We start from the raw sequence: 23,928 nt of genomic DNA on the forward strand, positions 1-23,928 counted from the left end.
GCTAAAAAATCCGCTGGGTAAAAACACGTTGAGAATCCAGGGAGAGAGACAGTAAACAAACGATCTGTTTTTTTTTTTGTTGCAACCAGTCTCTCCCACTCAATATTCTTAATCGTTCCATGTAGTTCATTAAAAACACACAGTGATAGAGTGAGATGACAAATCAACAAGGGATGGAGAGAGATACAATGTAAAAGAAACAAAAATGTGTATGAATTTAAAAATCTGGTTAAGCTAGGAGGCCATAGAGCAAATCAAAATCTGTGATGGAGTTAGTTGGTCTTTTGGAATCATAAAAAGAACTTCAAGTGCCAAACTAGTCGCCAAATTAAAATCTTCAGTAAGATTTTATGGTTCTAAGTAAGTGGAGAGGAGTTCATAAGAAACATTATAAATAGAAAGTGATAGAGAGAGAAGACAAATCAACAATGGATGGAGAGATATACAATGCAAAAAAAAAAAAAACAAAAAATCTGGGTAAACTAGGAGGCGATAGAGCAAAGCAAAATCAGTGATGGAGTTAGTTGAACTTTTGTAATCATAAGAAGAACATCAAGTGTCAAACTAGTCGCCAGTGAGATTTTATGATTGCTTAATGGTTCTAAGTAAGTGGAGAGGAGTTCCTGAGAAACATCATAAACAGAAATTGATAGAGTGAGAAAAAGTAACAAAATCTGGGTATGGTAGGAGGCGATAGAGCAAAACAAAATCTGTAATGGAGTTAGTTGATCATAAGAAGAGAATCGAGCATCTGCGCAAACTAGTCGCCGAATTGAAAATAGTCTTCAATGCAAAAGAAACAAAAATATAGATAAGCTTGGAGTTGATAGATCAAAGCAAACTTTGTGATGGAGTTAGTTGATCAATTGAAATAATAAGAAGAGTATCAAGAGCCTGGGCAAACTAGTCGCCAAATTGAAAGTAACCTTCAGTGAGATTTTATGATTGCTGAATATGCCAATATTGTTAAAGTGGATCGCTGAGAAATTTCAATCTCTGCCACTCAACATTCTTAATCGTTTCAAACAATTGGAGATGAGTTCGTGAGAAATACCACGCAAACGTCAACAGCAAAAAGTGATAGAGTGTGATGACAAATCAACAATGGATGGAGAGAGAGAGAGATACAATGCAAATTTGGATAAGGTTAGGAGGCGATAGAGCAACGTCAAATCTGTATTGGAGTTAGTTTGACTTTTGAAATCATAAGAAGAGCATTAAGTGCCTGATGCCTAGTGCCTAGTCGCCAAATAAAAAGTAATCTTCAGTGAGATTTTATGACCGAGCCAACACTGTTTAGATTGTGGATCGCTGAGACATTCCAAAACTCTCCCACTCAACATTCTTAATGAACTCAGGTAAGTGGAGAGGATTTCATGAAAAAAATCATAAATAGGAAGTCAAAGAATAAGAAGACAAATAAACAATGGATGGAGAGGGATACAATGCAAAAGAAATACAAAATTTGGATGAGCCTCGGAGGCGATAGAGTAAAGCAAAACCTGTGATGGAGTTAGTTGAACTTTTGTAATCATAAGAAGATCATCAAATGTCTGCGCAAATTAAGAGTCATTAATAGTTGTTCACGGAAATAGAAATAGCGGAGCTATCTTGCATAGAAGAAAGAGACTCTAAATAAAGAGCTATAATTTAACAGTCCACTTGCATTACGATAAGAACATGTGGTGAGTAGACCTTCGAGGTCGTTAAAACGATATGATATAGAGAAGGACAACCTCCGTGATGATGGAATTATAGCTTCATCTATTGCATGTTGTCGTTTGTTTTGGTCTGGTGTAAAAACGTCCTCGTCGACCCAGTAGCTGGCTTCCACAGACTTTGGTAGGGACATCACTTTAGGATGGTGCAGCTGTCTCCATTCATATTAGACACGAATTGACGAAGATGTGCGGAACGCCTGCCCAGCGTACGATATAGGCCCGCACAATATGAAATATGCTTGTCCAGGCAAGCTTACCCAACTTCGTCCAGAGGATCTCTGATTACATCCCATAAAGGTAACAAAATTCCTAAACATGGACATCGGATTAGTCAGTCTATAAACAACAGAGACATTATCACTGTTACAACAACAACCTGCAGGAAGATATTGTCAGCATCGGTGCCACCACCTTCAATGGATCCGACACGCTCACTGAAAATGTTGAGAAATTGCTTTCCCAATCTTTCAAAATTGCAATCCCAACCTTTGTAAGTACAACTGGCAACTAGTCAGTTTAAGTACGAAGGATGGCGGCCTGGTCATTCAAGTATCTATCAACACCGCCAGCCAGAATTATCTTCAAGAACGTTGGGAAAAACTGCACTTCGGCATGGGATTGAGTCGATTAAGTTTATCGCCGTTGCTGTAGCAGGAAGGAAGAAACAGGCTACTTGGCATCATTCATATTAATCTGCATCACTGCCAAGCGGATGCCGTCGAAGTTTTCCTATCCCTCACGAAAGCTGAAGTTGACATAGTCCTGGACCAGGAACCTTATATTTCCCAAAATAAGGTAGGGAGTGGACGTTGAATCACTTACGCCAACTCCAATGGAGATAAGTGGAGAAGACTCTTCGTCGGGAGAATGTAGACGAACTCTGGGAGGGTTCTTATTTTTATCAGCCTTGCCTGCCGTATGTGCACCACAACCCCCCTTGGCCAAGTAGTAGAAAAACTGTACACGGAGTTGGGATGTGATGCCAACGCTCATCATTTCCCATGGGACAGCAAGGATACCAATGCCAGAGAATGCCAACAGTGGACGAGCAGGTCTCCGATGTGATGCCAACGCTCACCATTTCCCATGGGATAGCAAGGATGCCAATGCCAGAGAATGCCAACAGTGGACGAGCAGGTCTCCGAGTGGAGCAGTTGTTATAAACAACCGCGCAACTTTTAACCTGACCTAACCTTCTTTAGCTTTTTACTAATCGATTTTTACAAGTCACAACCCAATGTTGAACAGTCGGACTCGCTCCTACTCATTCGTATTTATTTCGTCCTCATCTTTTTATTTGCTCTTTTTTTTATCAGATCTATCTTCTGAACACTGTGAGGGCCTAAGGCAATAGTGATTGCACCCATCTTAGCTGTGTTAAGTGTTTGTTTCGAACTCTAATTGTGTTGTGAAGTGAGCATACATCTAAATTGGTGTTCTAACAGAAATTATAGAAAGTTCAATTAAAAAATTGCAGCCAACAACATCAACAAGTCCCATTGACGACATAAACTTGAACATAATACAAAAAAGCAATAGCAAAACCACTTGTTAAAGATAAGTAATAGCTTCCAAAAAAAAAAAAACACAATTTTTTCTTTTAAATTAAAGCCCTCCAGGCAGGTGTAAATCTTTTTGTTGCTGGGTATTGTAATCAAATTCTGGTTTCTGTATTTTTTTTTTTGAGGTAATGGGAAAATTAGTTATCAGCTGATAGGAAGCCGAAACCCTAAAAACCAGTTGGAATTAATTTGTTTACAAAGCTGGTGGAGTTATCAACGAAAAGAAAAAACAACACAGAAGAGAGATGTGTGGAACATGTACTGTCAGACATGTTGAAGGTCGTTTGAGGTAAGTGCCCTGACATGAGTGGATGGGATGGAATGGATGGATGTATGGATTGTAATGTTTGACAGTCATGACTAATCGGTCATAGGTGAGAGTAATCGCTGTTAAGTTTGTGATTGATTGGTTGTTTGTTTAAAAATATTTTCTCAGAATAGAAACATGGGAGCTCGGAAAGCTTCTGCAAAAGACGATTCTAGTTTTTCCTATTTTTTTTTTTTAATTTTTAAGTTTATCAAAATTAAGTCTTGCGGATGTTATGCATTATCTTCGTCAAAGATAATTTACGCAGTATTTTTTTTTTTTGTTGTCTCCTCAGAGTCGCCACAATTTCTATTAAGAGGTCAAATTCCCATCAACAATATTTGTCACAGTTGAATAATTCCGCAAATCTCAGACTCACTTTCAACAACAAGAGACACACTCTCGCACGCTTATCCCAAGTGTTCGTTTATTAAACAATTTATTTATGAAACCAGACGCCTTAATAAAGCTCAATTTATTCGTAATAAAGCAACTTCGTAGAAGGTATCAGGAATTCCATGTGGCAGAGAAGATTTACGGAAATTGTCCCACGTTTTCGAAATCATCAGAAAAAGGGTAGACCCTTTTGGCATGACAATTATTGTCAAATAAACTATTTTGGATTATAAATTAAGATGGAAGAAAATCTTTGGAAAACAGAGGATGAAAGACCTGCAAGAACTCAATAGGAAGGATATAGCGTAAAATACAGGGTGGCGCAATTGTATGTTGTAAATTTTACGATTAGCCCCTAATATCAGTTCTTTTTTGACATTTTTGCAGTAAACACATGCGAAATACACGTTAATAAACAATGTTATGCTAGCTGATCCAGAACAGGGAATGTTGGTGACTATTTTTTTGACCAATAATCGGTCGGTGACTTTGACACAACGTGAATTTCGTCGCAGATTTCTTGGCTGTCCAACACACAGGTGAAAAACTGCGACGTTTAGCCGTTCGCCTCGAAGAGACTGGGACAACAAAAGATGCTGCTAGGCGTGCAGACTCCGGAGTATCCGTTCTGCAGAGAATATTGCTGTTGTAGCCGAGGATGTCATGGAAGCGTCGTCGACATCGACCAGACGACGTGTCACGTAAATGGGTTTCAGTCGACGGTCTTTACAACGAATTTTGGTACAAGATTTCAAGGTGTTTCCATACAAAATCCAGATGTGGCATCAGCTGTTAGCTGCTGACTGCCAATCGCGTCTAACATATGTTCATCAAGCCATCCTTAATCCCCACCAAGAAGAAGATGATTTTTCATCAAAAATAATCATGAGTGATAAGTCCGATTTCCAATTTAGCGGGTTCGTAAATAAGCAACAATTTACGGTTCTGGGGCACTGAAAATTCGCGTTTAACCCAGGAAGAGCCATTACTCCCGCTCAAAGTCAATATATGGGGTGCTGTTTTCGCTGGAGGACCTTTTTTCTTCGAAGACTTCGAAGGCTTAAAATTAACGTGAATAGTGAGCACGGGGATGGAAACATATGATTCCGACAGCACACACTGCAGGTGCTTGTGGCACGATGATATGCTGAAGGATGCATTGACCGGGCGCCTAATCTCCCGTTTTGGCGATTTGCACTGGCCAGCTAGATCATCTGATTTAACAGCTCCAGACTTCTTTTTTTGGGCTTTTTGAAGTCAAAGGTTTATGTCAACAAGCCACAGACTCTTTCAGCTCTTAAAGACAATATCCGTCAAGAATGTAAGGCCCTATCGCCGGACGTTTTGGCCAAAGTGATGGAAAATCCATAAAAAGTCAAATGACAATAAACTGTGACGGTGGCCATTTAAATGACATCATATTCTGACTTCATGAAAAAAAACTAAAAGACCAAATAAAAATAATCCACAAGAAGAATCAAAGTTTTTCATTTTTTTTAATCACAACCAAAAACATCGGAAGTTTACTTTTGCGCCACCTTGAATAATAAGATATTATTGACCGAAATTAGAACTATGACAGGTATGCGTACATTTAGTCTTCCACTCTCTCTCTCTCTTGTAAGCATTAGGCTAAGTTTATTAGGCTAACATTTATTTTCTAAATAAACCAGTGCGTTTCAATCATTCAAACTAAGAATAAGGTGTTGTCTTTTAGAATTAAAAATCCCCGTTTACAAGAATTAAAAAATCCCCGTGTACAAGAACTGAAATCCCCGCTTAAAAGCAGCATTCGACGCAGTCAATCACAATCACAATCTCACTCCAATCGAACTTAGTATGCCGTAAGAAGCTGCACGACGTGCGACGAGGCTAACATAACATAATATGCTGCTTGCTACACATCAGATACAAGCCAGCACACTGGTTATGTTAGGAGTTAACATAACCATAAAGTTTGATAAAATAAGATCTCTCCATAAGATTTATGGTCTATGTAGCATAGACATGCGTCTCTCTCTCATACGCACTAGGCTAAGTAGGTTAAATTTTTTACCAGTAGTTCTTATTGAAAATATTTGTTAAATAAATCAGTGACTTACAACTATTCAACCAAGAATGACTAAAAATCCCCGTTTGAAAGCGTTTGAGAACTAAAAATCCCCGTTTAGAAGCAGCTTCCAACCCAATGCACAATCTTGCTCCAATCGAACTTGGTGTTCATAAGACTATGGACATGATATTTTTAATCCAACAGATATAGATTGTAGATGTGTGTGCATGTATGATATAATGATAAGCATAAGAGATGATAACACTTCATGCTGCTGGAGATGCATTGATGATAAAGGATATTCTCCCATAGACATGCGCTCAATGGGTGAGTAAATGTAGATCACGACAATTGTGTGTAGTATTAGGCATATGCATAGAATTAGAAATGTCAAGTGTTTGTAGGTCTTAGGCAGATGCATAAGGTTTAAACCTCCTATGACTTATGTTGTATATTAGAACTTAAGTAATACATTTTGCCACAATAAAATTAAAATTAAACTGGCAAACGAACAAACCGTTAACATTTGGTATGAAGTACCCAGCCGTATAGAGTGCGTTGAGGCTAACATAACAGAATATGGCGCTTGCTACACATCAGGGTTATGCCAGCCCACTAGTTATGTTAGATGCTAAAGAAGGTTTCAGTCCTCATGAATTTAACCGTGAGTATATAGCTCCAACCATAAAGTTTGATAAAAATGATGATACTGATTCAAAACCGGGACGAACATAGCCGAGACAATCTGCCTCTAATCTTTGTGTCCTTATATACAGACGGATCAAAGGTGAAAAAGGCTTTCGGTGAGGAACGAGGCACGGAAAGTGTAGTGTCTTTCAGGCAGTATTTTGCGCTGGCGCGCTAGTTATGCTCAGTAAGAAACCACTTGAGTGGAAGAGCGTCCATGCAATGTTTTCTATTTCATGTTTTAATATATCGTTAAGAACTGTTGTATGGCTGCGACCAGGTTAAGTAAGATTCGTTTAAGTAGTTCTAAGTGAAAATATTTTTTTTAACTGGAACCAAACCGTTTGTGTCTTTCTCCGCAGTTGGTCCTTCGAGCCGGATAGATTTGAAACTACGCCCGAATTGAGCGCGAGATTTGAAACTAAATCCGATGCAAGCGGTTGGTTTTTTTTCTCAGCATTTTATCCCCTGAGCCGGATAGGTTTATATATTATAAAAAATTTGATTTGAATCTGAACCCAAACCGAGTGGTTTGTTTCTTTCTCGGCATTTGGACCTTCCCATAGATTTGAAACTAAACTCAAATAGGTTAAGTAAAATCAGGTAATGAGTGAAAATATGAAAAACTAGATTTGAAAGTGAACCCGAATCGGGCTGTTGGTTACTTTCTCAGCATTTGATCCGTAGAGCCAAAGACACTTAAATGACATCGGAACTGAGCTTTTGATTTTTTTCTCATTTTCATTTTTGGTTCCTCTAGCTTGAGGTAGGTTTAAGATTTGCAACTAAACTAAAACGGAGCGATTTGTTTGTTTCTCGGTATTTGGTCCTTCTTTTTAATGGCAGTCTTAAAGCTCGTTGTGACACTTTCTGTTACTGTAAAGTAGGCGTTGTATAAATGCATGTGTCTTTATAGAATAGTTAGGCGTAAGCCATTTAATCTATGTTAGTATTAAGATTTAAATTAATAAAATGGCCACAGACTGAATCTGAAATCTGCTGAACATTTGTGTTTCTATAGAAAAGTTTGGCTGAATTAAGTCTTTACGTTTTGCAATAGAAAATTTAATTTGATTTTCTGTAGAAAAACTTCGCTCAATTCGGGAGTATCCGATTTGGTCCAAGGGAGTATCCGATTTGGTCCAAACTTGGTACTTCGTAATAATATTATCAAACTTAGATCGAGTTCGGAGATGGGCAATATCGGTACACTGGTATCTCCCAAAAGAGGGGGAATTTTCAAAAAAAAAAAAAATAAAAATAATAATAAATAAAATAAATAAATAAATAAAACAAGTAAAAAAGCAGTAATTTCGGCCGGGCCGAACTTTAAATACCCTCCACCATTTGGAACGAATTAGAAAATTTCTAAAAAAATAAAATACAATAAAAATTCTTTTAAAATCTTTAAAATATCTAATATAGGATGGTGCCGATATATGGGGGATATACGATATTGTGGACCTATAAAGACAAACCTATATCTGCGTGTAAAGTACTCACAAGGAACTCCGTGTGTGGATTTTCAGACAATACGATTGGAAAATGTGGCTAAAATCATCAAAATACCGAATATCGCGGGGTACCGTTATATGGGAGCTATACGTTATCGTTAACCTATATAGAGAATTCTCTGTCGGTGGGTAAAGTGCTCACAAAGAACCCCTTGTGTACAAAGAACCCCTTGTGACCATTCCGTTGAAAAATGTGGGTAAAATCATCAAAATACCGAATATCGGGGGGTACCGTTATATGGGGGCTATACGATATTGTGGACCTATATAGATAATTCTCTGCCGAGGTATAAAGTACCCACAAAGAACTCCTTGTGTGGATTTTCAGACAATTCCGTTGAAAAATGTGGGTAAAATTATCAAAATACCGAATATCGGGGGGTACCGTTACATGGGGGCTATACGATATCGTGGACTTATATGGACAATTCTCTGCAGAGGTATAAAGTACCCACAAGGAACTCCTTGTGTGGATTTTCAGACAATTCCGTTCAAAAATGTGGGTAAAATCATCAAAATACCGAATATCGGGGGGTACCGTTATATGGGGGCTATACGATATCGTGGACCGATATAGCCCATCTTCGAACTTGACCTGCCTGCAGACAAGAGAGAGATCTGTGCAAAATTTTAGCTTCCTATCTTAATTCGTTTAGACTGTAGCGTGATTACAACAGACGGACAGACGGACGGACAGGGCTAAATCGTCTTAGAATTTTACGCTGATCAGGAATATATATACTTTGTTGGGTCTAAAATGATTATTTCGATGAGTTACAAACGGAATGACAAAGTTAATATACCCTCCATACCTTTTTTGGTGGAGGGTATAAAAAAATTTTAAATATCCACGAAGCTCATAAAACGCGAAATTAACATCCGATTCCATTCAGACTTGGTACATCTCAATATTTCCATCAATAGAAGATGCGTTATAAAGATGGTAGAGATCGGACCATTCCTTCTGATACGTCCCACACAAAGGGTCAAAGTTTTGAATAACCAAAACGATTATAAAATCTGAAATAAGCATAGCACAAGGTCTGCTGTGAAGATGGAATATATTGGTCCACTACTTCTGGTATCTCCCCCACAAAGGATCAAAATTTTGAATACCCAAAAAGCTCAAAAATGCGAAGTAAGTCTTCAAATTTCTCACATCCAAATATTTTTGCTAATACAAGATCTGTTGTGAATATGATATATATCTGCGCACCCCTTCTGATATCTCACCCACAAAGGATCACAATTCTCAATACTTTTCTCTGTCATTACTTGCGAAATAAGTCAGCGATTTTTCTTCTGAACGCCTTTTTTTCAATAAAACCCTATCTGAATCAGTTATTGCTACTTTGCTTCTTCATGAGTGAATTGAATGGAAACTCGACATGTGTTTAAATACCAATAATTAACAATAAAATGAACTGACACCGACAGAGAAGTAGGGACTTTTTTTCGCTACTAATTTGAATTTAAAATCATTTAATGCGAAGTTCAGTAAACGTGATTTCTAAGTTTTATTACAATAGCCACAAAGTTTTGAAAAAAGTACCCACTACCTCACATTGTGGCTGCTGGCGGTGATCTCACAAGCGGCTTATCGGGCCGCAACCATTTCGTCGTTACGTGGCCTAATGGCTTTCATGCACTTGCCTATCACATAGGATTTTTTTCTGAGGGATTACTTCTATTGTGATTTGCTCACGCCCTTAACCGCTCCTCCATAGTTGCCAGACTATATGTCATTATTAATCAAGTTTCCCCCCCTCCAAAACAAATGGAGAAGGTATTTTCAATGGTTTGGTTGGAAACATGGCAAAACGATTTTTGTCATGAGTTCAGAAAAAAAAAAAAATGAGAACCAATCAGTTATTGATTAACAACATTTTCTGATAAGATCGGCCCAAAATCACCCCGAAAAGAAAAAAACACACGCACACACACACACACATTTGCTGATTATCCCGGCCATAATAATGATAGCAAATAAGTTGAGGCGAAATCAAAAACATAATCGCTAAATATGGGAAGTAGCCGAGTTATTGAAAACGTCAATATCAATCAAATTTATTGCCATCGATTCATTATTTTATTGGCCAACAACAACAATAGCAAGAACAAGAAATGAAAATACGCTCTTCTAATAATTTTATGATAAATGGCATTTTCGGTTTTATTGCCGCCGTAAATTCGCTTTATGGGCCTTTTGCTTGGGTTTTGAATTTTAAAAGGAAATTGAGCGAAATAATCATTTAACTGGATTTTGATTATATGTTTTTTTTTTTTAATTGAGACATGAAGTGATTAGAGCGATTCGGGGGGAGAGTTAGGAGAAGAGAAGGACTGAAAAATGTTACTGAAAGTGTGCTGTTTTGTAGTAAGAATTTTCAAAACAAAGATTGTTTTGAGGAAAAATTAGCACAATGACAATTTTTTCTGGAATAGCGACACATTTTTTTTACAAAAAAAAAAAAAAAAAAAAAAAAATCATTCGATTTTGCCGACAGATCTATATCCTCAGCCAATGTTCAATTATTTAAATATATTTTGACTTCTGCTACGAATATTCAAATTGTTGACCCTCTATGCAATATGTTCCGACGGAATGGGCCAATATTGTCCACTTCGTATCGGACCTAAATAAATATGATATATTGCATATTCCGATAAAAAAAGATCTTATTTGAAGTAGATCATATCTCCTATCAACCTTTGGCTTTAGAGCTGTTATAGTATGGTTTCAAAGGGAACTAATATATGGGAGGCTTATCCAATTCTGAAGCGATTTATACCAAACAACATATATATAGAGTGCATGATATAACTTCGAGAAGTAAAAAAACATTAAGTTCGGCCGGGCCAAACTTTTAATACCCTCCACCTTAGGGTAAAATAAACATTAGAAGAAATGTGACAAAAACCATTAAAATGCCGAATATCGGGAGGTACCGTTATATAGGGGCTATACGAAATCGTGGACCTATACATGCAATGTTTTGCCAGACGCTCAGGGACCCATTGTGACCTACAAATACCAATTTTCAGATAAATCCGTGAAAAAATGTGGCATAAATCATCAAAATACCGAATATCGGTAGGTACCGTTATATGGGGGCTATACCAGAACGTGGACCTATACATGCAATGTTTTGCCACACGCTCAGGGACCCGTTGTGACCTACAAATACCAACTTTCAGACAAATCCGTGAAAAAATGTGGCATAAATCATCAAAATACCGAATATCGGTAGGTACCGTTATATGGGGGCTATACCAAAACGTGGACCTATACATGCATGTTTTGCCACACGCTCAGAGACCCGTTATGACCTACAAATACCAATTTTCAGATAAAAAATGTGGCATAAATCATCAAAATACCGAATATCGGGAGGTACCGTTATATGGGGACTATACCAGAACGTGGACCTATACCTGGAATGTTTTGCCACACGCTCAGGGACCCGTTATGACCTACAAATACCAATTTTCAGATAAATCCGTGAAAAAATGTGGCATAAATCATCAAAATACCGAATATCGGGAGGTACCGTTATATGGGGACTATACCAGAACGTGGACCGATATATCACATTTTCAATACCAACCATCCTAGACACAATACAAATTGTTCTGCCAAATAATGTGATAATTCCGTCAAATAATGTGAGCGGTATCGTGATTTCAACAGACAGACGGACAGACAGACAGACAGACAGACGGACAGACAGACAGACAGACAGACGGACAAACAGACAGACAGACGGACATGGTTAAATCGACTTAGAATTTTATGCTGATTATGAACATGTGTACTTTGTGGGGTCTACGACGAATATTTAGGGATGTTACAAACGGAATGACAAAGTTAATATACCCTCCTTCCAAGGTGGAGGGTATAAAAATACATATCGGAGCCGAGATCCGCCAAATGGAAACGTACGTCCAGAAATTCACTACATTTATGCTGATATTAGGCATTATTTGGACAGTAAACCTGAAATCGGAATCGGAGCTATATCCAAATCTTAGCCGATCTCGATAAAATTTGGCAAAGGTATTTCCGAACTCTATAAGTTATCTGGTACCGAATACCATTGTTGTCGAATGCATATAACGAATGTGAGGGACTTAAACAACAAATCGGATGGATGGATATATATGGGAGATATCTATATCTAAACCGATTTTCTCCGAATTCGATGTACTTGCTTCTAAACTGAATTCGGTCAGACGTACAGAAATTCAGAACTTTCGGACTGATATTGGCCATTCGGTGCACAATTAACTCGAAATTGATTGAAGGTATATATGGGAGCTATATGCAAATCTGAACCGATCTTGTTAAAATTTAGCAGAGGTCTTTCTGGTATCTGAAGTCTTATCTGTATCTGATGTATGACAACAAATATCATTTTTGTCGAATGTATATTACGAATGTGAGGGACTTGAACACCAAATCGGATATATGGGAGCTATGGCTATATTTGAACCGATTTTCACCAAATTTAATGTACTTCCTTATAACTGAATTCAGCCGGATTTGCCAAAATTGTGCTAATAGAAATATTGAGAGGCACGAGAAGGCGTGGGCCGATATTTTCCATAATCACACCAGGTCAGCTGAAAATGGGATGTGTGAAATATGAAGAGAACCGGATGCGTATTTCGGATTTTATAATTGTTTTGGTTATTCAAAACTTTGATCCTTTGTGGGAGGGGTACCAGAAGGAATGGTTCGATTACTACCATTTTTATAACAGATCTTTTGTCGATGGAAATATTGAGATGTGCCAAGTCTGGAATAGAATCGGATGCTAGTTTCGCGTTTTATGAGCTTCAGGGATATTCAAAATGTTGACCCTTTGTGGGGGAGATACCAGAAGGAGTGGGCCGATATGTTCCATCTTCACAGAAAATCATTTGTAAGCAGAAATAATGAAATGTGTGAAATATGAAGACATTCGGACACTTATTTCAGATTTTATAATCGTTTTGGTTATTCAAAACTTTGACCCTTTGTTGGGGAGGTGCCAGAAGAAATGGTTCGATCTCTACCATCTTTATAACAGATCTTTTGTCGATGGAAATATTGAGATGTGCCAAGTCTGGAATAGAATCGGATGCTAGTTTCGCGTTTTATGAGCTTCGTGGATATTCAAAATGTTGACCCTTTGTGGGGGAGATACCAGAAGGAGTGGGCCGATATGCTCCATCTTCACAGCAGATCTTGTGTTAGTAGAAATAATGGAATGTGTGAAATATGAAGAGAACCGGATGCTTATTTCGTATTTTATGATCGTTTTTATTATTCAAAATGTTGACCCTTTGTGGGGGAGGTACTTGATAGAGTGGACCGATGTTGTTCATTTTCGCACCTGACCTAGCACTGGCGCAAATATTAGTATTCGCAAATTTGGAGAAAAATCGGATTATGCTTTCTCTTTCTGTGCAGAAAATATATATTTTTTTGAAAATTTCAACCTTTTGTGGGGGAGGTACCAGAAGGAGTGAACCGATGTATTCTATCTTCACACCAGACATTGGGTCAATAAAAATATTGGGATGTGTGAAATATTAAGACAATCGGATTTTTACCTCTCATTTTTCAAGAGTTTAATTATTCGAAATTTTGACCCTTTGTGGGGGAGGACCGATATTATTCATTTTTGCAACTGACCTAAAATATTAGGATTTGCAAAATTGGAGCAAAAACGGATTATTTCTTCTCTTTCTGAGCAGAAAATATATATATTTTTTTAAATTTCGAACTTTTGTGGGGGAGGCACCAGAAGGAGTGAGCCGATATATTCCATCTTAACGCCAGATCTTGGGTTTATAAAAGTATTGGGATGTGCGGAATTTGAAGACAATCGGATTCTTACAACTCATTTTACAAGAGTTATAATTATCCAAAAATTTGATCCTTTGAGGGGGAGGAGCGATATTTTTCATTTTTGCACCTGACGTAAAATATTAGGATTTGCAAAATTGGAGCAAAAACGGATTATTTCTTCTCTTTCTGTGCAGAAAATAGGTATTTTTTGAAAATTTCGACCTTTTGTGGGGGAGGTACCAGAAGGAGTGGGTCGATATATTTTATCTTAAGGCCAGATGTTGGGTTTACAAAAATATTGGGATGTATGAAATTTGAGGATAATCGAATTCTTACATTTCATTTGTAATTTCATTTCATTTGCCCATCTCCGAACTCGATCTAAGTTTGACAATAATATTACGATGTACCAAGTTTGGACCAAATCAGACACTCCCTTCAAGAGTTATCGTGCGCATCAGCCAGCCAGCCAGACAGACGGATGGACATCGCTAGATCGACTCCAAAGGTATTGAAATAGATTTGGACCAAAGAGACGTAGGGTCTAAAACTGTTATTTCGAAGAGGCGCGTTTTGGCCGTATCAAATGATATATACCCTCTCTAGCCACATGGCTGAGGGTATAACCAAAAAAACTTGGTAGAATTGATTTTCTCAGTAAAAAGCCTCTCTTGAATCGATTGATATTGAAATCATTGCTAAATTGAGTTTTTCTATCGAAAAGGCTTTGCTAAATGGATTTTTCCATAGAAAAACTTCGCTAAGTTTCCTCAAGAAATAATTTCTGAATTTCGTTTCTCAATTCTGAAATTTTTTACAATATTTTTTTTAACAGTATTTTTCCAAGGACCCACAAAGCAAAAAATTAGGCATTCTTCTAGGTCCTCTAGACATCGTAGTATTTGTGGATTTTTAAAGAGTTTTGTTTTTTTTTCTCAAGGACCTACAGGACAACCATAGCCATCGCTGATTTTTTTACAAAATTTTCGTTAAGGACCTAAAGTCCAAAAATCGCAGATTTTAAAAGATTAGTTCTCCCAACGTCTATTTTAAGGTGTTTTTAAACAAATTTTTCTCTAAGGACCCACAGATCAAAAAATCAAGAATTTTTCCAGGACCTCTAGACAAAAGATCGTATATTTTTAAAGAAAATTTTTTGGAACACCCATAGACTAGTATTTGTGGATTTTTAAAGCGTTTTGCTTTTTTCAAGGACCCACAGGACAACCATCGTCATCGTTGATTTTTTACAAAATTTTTGTTAAGGACCTATAGACCAAAACCCGAAAATTTTTAAAGATTAGTTCTTCCCACACCAATATTAAGGATTTTTTTTAACAATATTGTTTAAAGGAACCACAAAACAAACCAGTAAAGAAAGTCCTAAAGTCGGGCGGGGCCGATTTTATGATACCCTACACCACTTTGCTAATTTAGTTGAGCTCCACTTAATAATCAAAAGTTTTTTTGGGAGAATTCAATCATACATGCTATGATTATAATTATAATTTAAAATTCAAAGGACTAAATATGCCGAAGCATTTATATCGTTTAAATTCGGACTTGTATTGCCCATTTGGTGCGAAATTAATTTGAAATCGGATAAAAATATATATGGGAACTATTCCAAATCTGAACCGATCTCGATAAAATTTGGCAAAGATATTTCTGAGCTGTATTTGATATATTTCCCTGAATATCGTTGTTACGGAGTGCATATTACGGCTGTGAGTAACAAATACAATAAATCGGATGAACAATATATATGGGAGCTATAACTATATCTGAACCGATCTTCATCAAATTTGGCATACTAACTTCTAGACTAAATTCGGTCGTATGTGCCAAATTCCATCCCATTTGGACAAATATTAGACGTTTGGTGCACAATAAATGGTAAATCGGACGAAGTTATATATGGGAGCTATATCTAAATCTGTACCGATCTCGATAAAATTTAGCAAAGGTATTTCTGAGCTGCATTTGATATATTTCCCCAAATATTGTTGTTGCATAGTGCATATTACGGCTGCGGAGGACAAAAATAACAAATCGGATGAACAATATATATGGGAGCTATAGCTATATCTGAACCGATTTCGATAAAATTTGGCATACTTAGTTTCAGGCCTAATTTGGTTGTATGTGCAAAATTCCATACTATTCGGGCTGATATTACACGTTTGGTGCACAATAAATAATAATCTAAATTTTTACCGATTATCTCCAATTTCAATAGGGTTCGTCCTTGGGCCAAACAAATGTTGTTTGCAAAATTTCATCTCAATCGGATAATAAATGCGACCTGCATTTTGTTCACAAGAATACATGGACAGACGGACGGACGGACGGATGGACGGACAGACGGACTGACATGCATAAATCAACTCAGAAAGTGATTCTATGCAGATCATCAAAAGGAACTATGGGTCTATCTCGTTTCCTTTTGCCTGTTACAAACAAATGCACAAAGACATAATACCCTGACCACCTTGTGGTGTAGGGTATAAAAATCATGCGTTCTTGTAGGACCTCTAGACAACAGATCGTAAATTTTTAAAGAAAATTTTTTGGTACACCCCTGCAAAAAAACAACATTTTTGTTAAGGACCTAAACAAAAATCGCAGATTTTAAAAGATTAGTTTTTTCCACACCAATATTAAGGCATTTTATTAACAAAATTTTTTCGAGGAACTACAGATCAAAAAATTTTTAAATTTTTAAAGAATGTATTTGGAACTTCCATAGACTAATATTTCTGAATCAACATTTTCCATTACAAAAAAAAAAACAATTTTCCTAATTTTTCCCACTGCTTACCATTTAACACCAGATGCACGCCATTAAATCTGCGACACGATTGACACTTACATACATACATGCATACATATGTATACATAGCCATGCATTTACGGTCCATTAACTGTATCCCTCACTCAAACAATAATAATTATTAATTTTTTTTTTTTTGCAAAAACAAAATAAAAAACAAATTTAGTTCCCATCCCCTTAGATGGCCGGCATTTGATTGTTGTAATTATTGAATTAAAATTCAAACAAAAATACAACGAAAAACAGGTTTTAATTCTAGCGCTCAACGGATTGAAATTTGAGAATAAATTACATGAAATTTTTGTTTGAGCTTGAACTTGAATTTTTGTAGAGATAATATTTGATATGAACAATTAAATAGCAGGGCTAAGTGATAAATGAACACACATAGGGTTGAAAATTAGGGAGAGAGGAAGGGTGAGGAGAAAGGAGAGGGGTAGGGTGATGGAAAGCTCTTTTTTCTAACAATTGATAATTATGCAAATGATGATGTATATAAGGGAAAAAATGAAAAATTGCATGAAAAATATTTGATTTGTGGATGAGAACAGAGAGAGAGGAAGAGAGAGAGAGAGTGTGTGGAATAAACTGCTTCACGTGTACAGGGTTTTTTGAAAGTCTGAAAGTAAACAAAATAGGTCGTCATTTTTTTGAAATATTTGATTTGAGATTCCTTAGAAAGCATGCATTTCAGGTATATAGTGGCTTTGGCAACTTTAATGGTCAAAATCTGGCCAATACTTTTGTAAAACAAACCAATCCTCAGACGAGTCATTAAAGGGGTCTTTTAACTCCTTTTCTTCAAAAACCTTTAAAAATTCCCATAACATGTGATCGTGTCGGATCTAAATACTCTACAAATTTGTGCGTCAAAAATTGTTACTATAGATCTCAGAATAAATTAAAACTTACCCAAAAGCCGAATATCGACAAAATATTTTCAAAATGTAAAAATAGGCGGAACGTCCATTTTTTCGAGTTAAGGTTTCTTGCTACGCATGTATTTTAGGTATATAGTGTCCTCAGCAATACTACTGATAATAATCGGGAGAATATTTTTTGTAAAACAAAACTAACCCTCAGTCGAGTCATTAAACGTGTCTTTTTTGGGCCTTTTTTTCAAAAATATGGTTAAAAACTCCCTTAAGATGTGATTGTATCAGTTCAAAATATTCAACAAAGTTATTCGTCATAAAATTCTTCTATAGGTCCCAGAAGACATCAAAAGTCCAAAACATACCTAAAGGCTGGAAATCGGTAAAATATTTTCAAATTGTAAAAATGGGAAATTACGAGTTTTTTACATTTCTAAATAAATATTTGAGTAGTGATTTCTTGATATCCTTGACATCATTTAAGGTATATAATGTCCTTGGTAATATCACTTCAAATCCGGGAATATTTTTGTAAAACATATTAACCCTAAGTCGATTCACTAAAGGGGTCTTTTTGGTTCTTTATTTAAAATCATCAAAAACTCCCATACAATGTAATAGTATCAGTTTAAAATATTCTACAAAATTATTCGCCATAATATTTCACTATGGGTCCCAGAAGACATCAAAGTCCTAAAACTTACCTGAAAGTCGGAAATCGTTAAAGTATTATTAAAATATAAAAATGGGAAATTTCGGCAATTTTTAAATTCTTGAAAATATCCGAGTTAGGATTCCTTGGAAATCATGGATTTTAGGTATATTATGTCTGGGACAATATTTCTGGCAATAATCTGTGGAATATTTTTATAAAAGAAACTAACCCTCAATCGAGCCAATATGGGGGTCTTTTCTGTCCTTTATTTCAAAACCCTTTAATAACTCCATTAAAATATGATCGTATCAAAACAAAATATTCCACAAAATTATTTTCATAATTGTTTACTATAGGTCCCAGAAGACATCAAGGTCCTAAAATTGATCCAAAAGCCTGAAATCGGCAAACCATTTTCAGAATGTAAAAAAATGGGTAGTTCCGGCAATTTTTTACATTATTGCAAATATTTGACTTAGGATTCCATGGAAACCATGCATTTAAGATATACAGTATCTTTGGCAATTGTACAGGTAAAAATCTGGCAAATATTTTTGTAAAACAATAAAGGGGTCTCTTAGGTCCTTTATTTCAAAAACCTTTAAAAACTCCATTAGGATGCGTTCGTATAAAAATAAAATATTCCACAAAATTGTTCGTCATAAATTTTTACTATTGGTTCCAGAAGATATAAAAAGTCCAAAACATATCCAAAAGCCTGAAATCGGCAAAATATTTTCAGAATGTAAAAAATGGTAAGTTCCGGCCATTTTTTTACATTTAGGATTCCATGGAAACCATGCATTTAAGGTAAATACTTTTGTAAAACAAATTAACCCTCAATCGAGACAATAAAGGGGTCTTTTCGGTCCTTTATTTCAAAAACCTTTAATAACTCCGTGATCGTATTAATACAAAATATTCCACAAAATTGTTCGTCATAAATTTTTACTATAGGTCCTTGAAGACATTAAAATTAAAAAAAAAAAAACTTATCCAAAGCCGGAAATAGGCAAAATAATTTCAAAAAATGTAAATTCTAAGTATTTGATTTAGAATTCCATGCAAACCATGAATTTTATGTCTTCAGCAATTTTCTAGGGAAAATCGGGGGAATATGTTTGTGAAACAAATTAACCTTCAAAAACGTCCATAACGTCCTTTTGGTCATTTTCTTCAAATGCCTTATAAAAAACTCCTATAAGATGTAAATGTAGCGGATTCGAGTACGCTATAAAATTGTTCGTCATAAAATTCTAACTATTGCTTCCAGAAGACACCAAAACTCGAAAACTTACCTAAACGCCATGAATTCTTTTATTAACAACGCATTTTAGGGTTAATGTCGTACTACATGACAGTTCATGCAAAATTCTCCCACAAACCTTGATTTTAGAAGGATACAGTCAAAGACAAAAATATTATTCATCAAAGTTCACTAAAAGTTGCCAAAGAAAAGAAATCTGTACTTCCAAAATATATCAAAAAAATATTTGTTTTATTTGTGCCAAAAAAAATCCTTTTTTTTTTTGCAAAGTTTTCTTCGGTTTTTTTTCGAGTTGAAGCATGAAAGTGACATAAAATTTTATTTTAGACAGGAAGTATCAAAAGGACAAATGTTCCTCATAAAATTTCACTATAAATCTCCGAATAAATCATATATCTAGCTATGATAGTTTTTAAAAAGATTCCATTCGAAATGTATAAATTACAAGTAAAAAATTTGAATTTAGGTTTTTGTTGTGAATTAAACACTGTTCCGTTTTAAGTCAATATCTCCATTCATGGTTCATTTTTTAAGAAAAGTGTCAAAGGAAAAAATATTCAAAATCAAATTTTAGTATAGGTCTTCGAGCAAAAGAAATCTGTATACTTTATATTTGTTATAAAAAGATTCTCATAAATTTTGTTAAATAATTTTGTTTTTATTTTCGGTAAATTGGCACTTTATGCAAATTTGCTACAAGTGTTCTTATATTTAGTTGTCCAATTTTGATGGGACATTTTGAGGAAAGAATGCGCATAAATAGATGTCCTTTGTGTAAAATCTAATATCTATATATATTATATACCAATAAGAAATTTGTTTAAATTTTGCAAAAAATAAACGAAAATATTTCCTAATTTTATGATAAAATTGTGTGTAGCTATAATAGTTTTTTTAGAAAATTCAATTGGAAATAAATTTTAAATTTTAAATTTTTTAAATTTTTAAATTTTTATTAAGAAGAAAAAAATATAATTATCAATATAGGTTCATGTGTTGGTACAGCAATAACATAAGGATCTTAAGGATTTTTAAAGATCTTTAGTCAAATTATATGACGAACAATTTTGTAAAATATTTTGATCAAATACGATCACATCCTAATGGAAAAATTTTTAAAGAAAAGGACCTAAAAGTCCCCTTTAATGACTCGACTGAGGGTTAATTTGGTTTACAAAAATATTCTTCAAATTTTTTCCAGCAATATTGTCAAGGACACTTTATACCTAAAATGCATGGAATTCCAAGAATCTTAGCTCGAACTTTTTCAAAAAAAAAAAAAAAAAAACGAAAATGGGCGAAACTCCCCATTCTCTTGTTTTGGAAATATTTTTCCGATTTCAAGCTTTTGGGTAAGCTTTGGAGTTTAGGTGTATTCTAAGATCTTCAGTAAAATTTTATTAAGCACAATTTTGTGAAATATTGTGATCCGATACCATCACATCTTAATGGTGTTATTGAATGTTTTTTTTTTTTAAAAAAAGGACCGAAAATATCCCTTTAATAACTCGACTGAGGGTTAATTTATTGTGCAAAAATATTTCTGGGATTTGTTTCTTTAATATTGCCAAAGATACTATATGCTTAAGATGCATGGTTTCCACGAAACCTTATCTCGAACAATGAGAAGTTCGCCGATTTTTACTTTTTAAAAATAATTTAGCAATTTCCGGTTTTTTGGTAAGTTTTGGAGTTATGTTGTATTCTGAGATTTATAGTAAAATTTTATGGTGAACAATTTTGTAAAATATTTTGATCTGATAAAATCATATCTTAATGGAGTTTTGGAACATTTTTGCAGAAAAGGGCCCTAAATGACCCCTTTAATGACTCGACTGAGGGTTAATTTGGCTTACAAAAATATTGATCGGATTTTTCTCTGTAATGCTGCCAACGACACTGTATACATCTAAAATGCATGGTTTCGAAGGAATCTTAACTTGAGTGCTTTCAAAAGTGTAAAAATGGGCAGAACTTTCCCGGCCTTATATTGGTTACCACCCGATGTGAACTTAAAAAACGCCGGTACACTTGTTTCGTATTTTTAGTTCTACCGTCATTATCTTATTTGAAAATTCTCCAAAAATTGTTATTGTATCAAAAGAAGGTCCATCAAGAAATGTCCTTTTTATAGAATACGGCAGAAGGATAAAAAAAGTGTAAAAAGCGGAAGATTACCCTACAGAAGATCTCTGTCTCATCTCTTCTATTTTTTGATATCTTTGAACGTGGAATTCTTTCTTCTCTTTTCTGCAAGATGCTGGTCGTCAATATATTGAGAATCTTACGCGGAAACATCTCAGCAAGGATTTGGGTGCCATATGAGCCGATTAATACATTACAAGGTAATATAATCGAACTTCATTCAAAATATCCAAAAATTTGAATTTCATTTCTTAAAAAATAGTATCAAATGGATGTCGTTTTGTCCAAAAGAAAATCTTTTGGACACCTTCAAATGCACCTTTTATCTGCAGAATGCCTATTAAGGGATAATATTTTCATGGAAAACCCTTTAAGATATCGAAGGCTTTTAAAAGTGGTATTTTCTTTATATTCTATTTAATCTGGAATTATTCTCCCATAAATCTTGCAAAAGCAATGACAAACGTGGAAGATGTCAATAAAATGTTGATACATTGTGTGCAAAGCGATATTAAAATTATTAAACATATTTACATACATATATATGTACATACGTATTTACATTCAGCTTGAAAGTGCTATTACAATTCCCGCAGTTAAAACAAAAAATGGAGATACCTTGAAGCTATTAACACCTCAAAAATATTTGTTCATGTGATTAGCAGGCGTTTATCAGTCGCAATTACATTACACCGAGTGTGAGTTTTTTATGATTGCATCGAATGACTGACTAACCGACAGACTGCCTGCCTGCCTGTACGATTTACTTGTCTTCATGTAAACACTCTATGACTGTCTATTGATGATGAGCTGCATCTAGTCTTACTTAATGTCGCTGAGGTAATTAAGAAAAGGTGATAAATGCAATTTTTTTCCAACTGTAAAATGCAGGGAATAAGTCACAATTAGTGGGACAGACAGATAAAAAAGTTACATACCTTCTTTCCCGAGTTTCAAATCCTCAGACTCTTCGCTTCCTTTTCCCTCTTTTCAAGATTTCTGACTCTTTTTTCGCTCCCCTTTCCCTCTTTTCAAGATTTCTGTTCGATTCGAAGATGGAATCTTGGCGAATGCATCCAAACGCCTCGATATTGTTGTTGTTTTTATATTTCGATAATAAAAAATTTACAATTTTATTGTTTATTTACATTCCGGTTTTTTGGAGAGCGTTTCCATTTTGATTTTTTTTAATTTTTACGGCCACTGTCAAAGTGAGACTTCAATAAAATTCCGAATGGCAGACATTATTTAAGGCAAGAAGATCTGAATGCGTTGTAATTTCTTTTTTTCGATTTTGTACACGTGGGTTACAGCGTTGCACGGTTATTTAATTAAATTGCGATATATTTACATAATTTTAATAATTATTTCAAAACATTTATTTAGAACCTTGGTGCACGAAAACGGAACTACAACAACAATTTTTTCATAAATATTTTTATTTTGCAATGTTTTTGTTTTCTTTCCGAAAGCCGGCACCGAATTTGAAAAACAATAACAGAGAGGGAGAAAGATAATATCTGAGAGAGAGAGAGAGAGAACGCCAGATGAGTAATTTGGGCAAAATGTTGCAGCGCTGTAACATTAATACAAACTCTCATTCTTTGACATCTGGTAGTGGGGTAGCTCAGAAAAAAAAAAAAAAACAAGTGATTAATGAAGGGGTCTGGAACCCAATTATTGTATTACGAAAATTGTAAAAAGAAATCTTTAAAAAGAAAATTAATGCCAAATAAAAAATTGCACGGAACAGTTTTTCATTTTATATTTTTATAGAATAATAAAATACAGTAGACAAAATACAGGGTGAGATGGAAAAAACTTCAACCAACTTCAGACTGCTGTCATCTCTAAGCCCCTTGTCCGACAGCTGTTAAAATTATTCCAGTGACAGCTAATTATATTGTTTACAAGCGTACAATATTCTTTTTGGTGAGAATTTTCCAGAAAAAAAGTTATTCGTGATGGAATTCAAGCGTGACAGTGTGATTTCTTTATATTTGGCTGGAAAACCACAAGTGGCTATCGATAGAGCACTCCAGCATTTAAATGCGAATAAATCTTTTATGACTCGTAC

At 35.2% G+C, this 23,928-nt stretch overlaps 1 long non-coding RNA gene across 1 annotated transcript; it reads right to left on the minus strand.

Annotated features, from left to right (window-relative positions):
• Positions 1 to 22,254: 22,254 nt before the first annotated feature.
• Positions 22,255 to 23,609, minus strand: LOC131804008 (uncharacterized). The gene is made up of 3 exons (XR_009342862.1): positions 23,447 to 23,609; positions 22,790 to 23,371; positions 22,255 to 22,729 (listed from the first exon to the last, which is right to left on the minus strand). It is a non-coding gene; the product is annotated as an uncharacterized LOC131804008 (long non-coding RNA).
• Positions 23,610 to 23,928: the final 319 nt, after the last annotated feature.

This window comes from Musca domestica, unplaced genomic scaffold (genome assembly GCF_030504385.1).
Source record: "Musca domestica strain aabys unplaced genomic scaffold, Musca_domestica.polishedcontigs.V.1.1 37, whole genome shotgun sequence".
Taxonomy (NCBI): Eukaryota; Metazoa; Arthropoda; class Insecta; order Diptera; family Muscidae; genus Musca; species Musca domestica.